The 4,746-nt window shown below is 36.5% G+C and overlaps 1 non-coding gene across 1 annotated transcript; it reads right to left on the bottom strand.

Moving 5' to 3' along the window:
- Positions 1-4,656: 4,656 nt before the first annotated feature.
- Positions 4,657-4,746, bottom strand: Trnaf-gaa (transfer RNA phenylalanine (anticodon GAA)). The gene is given in 2 exon segments: positions 4,657-4,692; positions 4,710-4,746. It is a non-coding gene; the product is annotated as a tRNA-Phe (tRNA).

Here is a 4,746-nt window from a genome sequence, read left to right as displayed (position 1 = left end):
AAATTAGCGTATCTGCGTTTATTGTATTGTAAGTAGAACGCAACTTCATTCGGGTCTTCCTTCGACAAGTTTTTCCTTGTTGTAATTTCGCGATTGTGAAATATATTTAATATTGCACCGCACTGATTCGCTTTCACTGAAATTTATTTAATATATTTTTTGTATTCAACTTCTTATTTTATAGAAGATAAAAAAGGATTCGTGAAAGTAACATGGATACATGTATTTCGTAACGATCTCGAAGACCAAATAACCTCATAATGCCATATTTACACGCAAATTCATAGCAGGAAAATTCTCAATGATTTGGAAATAAAAAATATAATTGTTTATTATCAAACAAACAGCTAAATAAATAGTTTGTGTCTGATATGCGTTATTCAGATTCTGTGAACGTAGCGAAATAGGGTTCGGTATCTTGTACACACTTGTGCGAGTTGCGTGCTACTGTGTATATTAATTAAAAATAACAATTTCCGTATGTTTCTTCATCTTTTGTTTGCTTCGCTCATGAGGAAGAGAAAAACGTGGGCGACGCACGTGTTTCTGATCGAGATATATTAGTGGTCTACATGTGCCATGTCGAATTACACTGTATTTTATGTGAGTTTTTTCAGAATCGTTGGTGTCGACGCCTTCTTTTTCGGCATAGCTGTTAAACGTCACTTTTGACCTTACCTGACCTGACCGCGGCTAGACACAAATGAATACACTTCATTTATTTCATGGGCTGCTTTCAGCATACAACCAAAAACATTGGAAACATGTCCGCGTCTTTGTGTTTTACTGCGTGTTCAGCATGAAACAATTGTATCTCTAATGAAAAGGCTTGATAGATAGAACAGTTTTACACTCAACTCTTGACATCAATACGGTTTGTGTGTGCACCTTTTATTTTCAGTGGATTGTCAGCGCAATAGCGTTTGTTTTTAAAGGCTGCGTTCTCATATTTAGTTATTACTACCGTATTGCATTTTGTGATCACTTATATTTTATGTCATATAAATATAGCCTGATATGTGTTTTGAGCAAAATATGTTAAATTGTTTTCGAAACAGCGAAAATAATATGTATATGTATAAAGCTTGAAACAAACCGTCGTTCCAGCAGTGAAATCGTGACCTCACTTTAACGCATTGCATTCCATCTCGCAAGGTATAAAGTGCAGTTCGCGGTGAGTACAAGACTCATTATATAAACTCTATCTCGTTAACCCGGTGAACATGACCGGAAATATCTTCATTGCAGATATTCGGCAATATAATTATGGTATGTCAATAAAGGATTGTTTTTCAATAATTCCACGATAGGTACTAGTTTTGATTAATTATTCCCCCCTTCGAAGAAGACGGGGTATATTGTTTTGCACATGACGGTCGGTCGGTCCGTCGGTCGGTCCGTCGGTCGGTCCGTCCACCAGATGGTTTCCGGATGATAACTCAAGAACGCTTAGGCCTAGGATCATGAAACTTCATTGGTACATTGATCATGACTGGCAGATGACCCCTATTGATTTTCAGGTCACTAGGTCAATGGTCAAGGTCTTAGTGACTTGAAATAGTAAAATGGTTTCCGGATGATAACTCAAGAATGCTTAGGCCTAGGATCATGAAACTTCATAGGTACATTGATCATGACTGGCAGATGACCCCTATTGATTTTCGGGTCAATAGCTCAAAGGTCAAGGTCACAGTGACTCCAAACAGTAAAATGGTTTCCGGATGATAACTCAAGAATGCTTACGCCTAGTTTAATAAGAATTATTCCACAATAGCAACCAATTTACTAAGCATGAGCGCGATGATTCACGATACTATTAACAATCAAATCAAATAACTATGTCCGAAAAAACGCTACAACAATACATGTCTGTTCAAGAACGCGCGTATTAATATTTCAAATATGTACGGTATATTCGTGTTTGGCCATATACTCGTATATCTTCATTTAATTTATATTCTTCTTGTATATTTTTGTTCTATATCCATAGATATATGATCAACAATATCTAATAATGCGAAGTAAGCCACGAAATCTGGCGCAAGGTTATTGATTTGCATGTGATGCTGCTAAGAACTAAGTAGAAAAAGGAATTTGCTGTCTCATTGATATAACTCTTAATCTTTTATCAACCACAACCACAATCAACGCCGTATATCTTTTTAAAAGATATTTCTTGTTTAAACATTTTATGCGATTATCGTGGGATGTTTTTTATGGACTTGCGTAAAGTGTCGTCCCAGATTAGCCTGTGCAGTCCGCACAGGCTAATCTGGGACGACACTTTACGCACATGCATTATGCCCAGTTTTCTCAGAACGCGACTCATGTGTATGTTGACCTCGATCACACTATGGTCATACGAAATTTTTCGAGTTTCATAAATTGAAAGAAAGACTCTCTCGGATTCCGTACGGAGTTCGCGCAATATTATTGTTAAGTCCGTTGGACATATTAGAATGTATGTGGATCATACCTATATGTGGGCAGCCCATATAGGACCCACAAGGGATTTGCAGCACGGTTTCATATGACCACATATGATCATGCCACACCGAGGTATTCAAGTGTCGACATGATCTATAAAGCATGTTACGATCTATATATAGCGTTTGCCGTTATAGCGCCGTTTAATGGGACCAACATGGATGACGCCAACATGAACTCTTAATCGACATTGCTCTCATCATTTACCATATACCAAGATGGTGAACATGTGTCTAAGTATTTTTTCGGCGTAGCTGTTTAACCCAGCTTTTCCCCTTAAATTACCTTAACATAACGCCAGCAGACCCGAATGAATACACCCCTTATATTCATTTAGCTGATTTGAGCATAATCCCACAGAACATTGGAAACATCGCCGCGTCTTTGAGTATACGATGTAACACTGTTCAGTGTAGGCATCCGCCTTGTAAGAATACCCATGAGGAAGAGGATACTCAGGAGATATCACGAAACCCTACGTGCCTTTTCATAACGGAAAGCGTAGCCCCTGACCAAACTGCGCAGGTACGATGGCCGCATATGCCATAAGACCAATTTTTGCGTGACGCAGATGTAACAGTGTAACAGTAAATGTGTGGAAAGAAAACTGCGTCTCAATCATATACAAGATAAGTATTGATGCAAAGCATCAAAGGGCGTCGGGAATTTCAGTGTAAACGGAACTCAATGAAGTTACATGCAGCGATTTTTTTTCTACTGTAAATATTAATATATTGGCCGATTATTTTAAACAAAATAGAAAAAGATACTGGTATAACCATTATCTATAATTTTGTGTTATAACCCCCAAATAACCATGATTTATGATGTTGTGTTATAAATCCCAAATAACCATTATCTATGATTTTGTGTTGTAACCCCCAAATATTTCATAGTTCATTTTATTTACATTGGTTTCCTTTTTTACTGGCATCCGTGTGCAGTTTTCATTAATGGAACAGAACTGTGTAGGTTTTAAAAAATCTGCTTCATCTTGTAAGCGTTATTTCATATTTTTTTCAACTTCAAGGGGAGATGATTCTGAACTTATTCTTACGTTGCTCATTTACGATAGGGAATGGGTACTCAATGATATGAATACACTGTAAAAGTTTGAACAAAATTTGAATGAAATCTGTAAATTGCATAAAGGAGCTGCATTTCACAATACTTTGAAATTCAGTCAAAGATCATAATAGATTTATTGCTCCGATATTCATCATTTTCAATAGGATTCGAGTAATACTGATATAAAACACTTAACAAGTTTGGAAAGATTCAGACAAAAGTTGTGAAATCTTTTAAACAAGTGGAAATTGTTTATTTTGTCAAATTTAATAGAAAAAAATTCTGGACTTATTGTCCCGATGTTTCTCATTTTTAATGAGGTAAAAATACTCATTGATATGAAGACACTGTAAGTTTGGAAAGAATCTGATGAAAAATGTTGACATAATCACCTAACCAAGCAGTTTTTCACTTTTATCTTTTTAATTTAAAGAGACATCATTCTGGATTTAAGGTCCGATATTGCTCATATAGAGAGTTTGGGATGGGTCCTCATTGATAAAAAAACCTGTGCAAGTTTGGGTAAAATCGGATGAAAATTTTAGACTTCGAACAACGATTTCAAAATTTCTCAAATTCTAAGGAAGATAACTATGGACGTAATGGTCGGATAATGCTAAAGGGCCCATACCACCTGGATAGTAATACGTGTCGCGCTTCGCGCTCTATAAGTGGTTCTTAAAAAAAACTCCGAGGAGTTCTTGACTCTAGGGAAACGGGTTGCTGGGATACAGCTCCTCCTTGATAAGCGGCTGCTTCCTTTATCGCAACTCATTGTTACAATCAATAATACGTGTCGCGCTTCACGATCTATATGTGGTAGGGATAGTACTTAGGGCCTATGATAGACAACCATAAAAATACATGGATAATAGATGTGTTGTTTGCATTTATTTGATAATATAAAACACGTGTGTTTTTTATAAGATATTAAAGTGATTTAAGAAATTTTAATTAACGTTGTCACCACGCGGCATCCATTAATTTTAATAAAAATGTTCAAATGAAGTAAAATGGATTTTTAAATGTCTACATAAAATAAAGCTTTATTATATTTATTAACCTGACAGAAAAAATTGTCAGCCGCCGAACTGTTTTTCGTGCCGAAACCCGGGATTGAACCGGGGGCCTTTAGATGAGTGTTGCGTAAACAACTTCAGTCTAACGCTCTCCCAACTGAGCTATTCCGGC

The sequence above is a fragment of the Dreissena polymorpha genome, chromosome 5 (genome assembly GCF_020536995.1).
Source record: "Dreissena polymorpha isolate Duluth1 chromosome 5, UMN_Dpol_1.0, whole genome shotgun sequence".
NCBI classification, from domain to species: domain Eukaryota; kingdom Metazoa; phylum Mollusca; class Bivalvia; order Myida; family Dreissenidae; genus Dreissena; species Dreissena polymorpha.
Note: the sequence above shows the minus strand (reverse complement) of the source record. Positions and strands in the feature narration are given on the sequence as shown.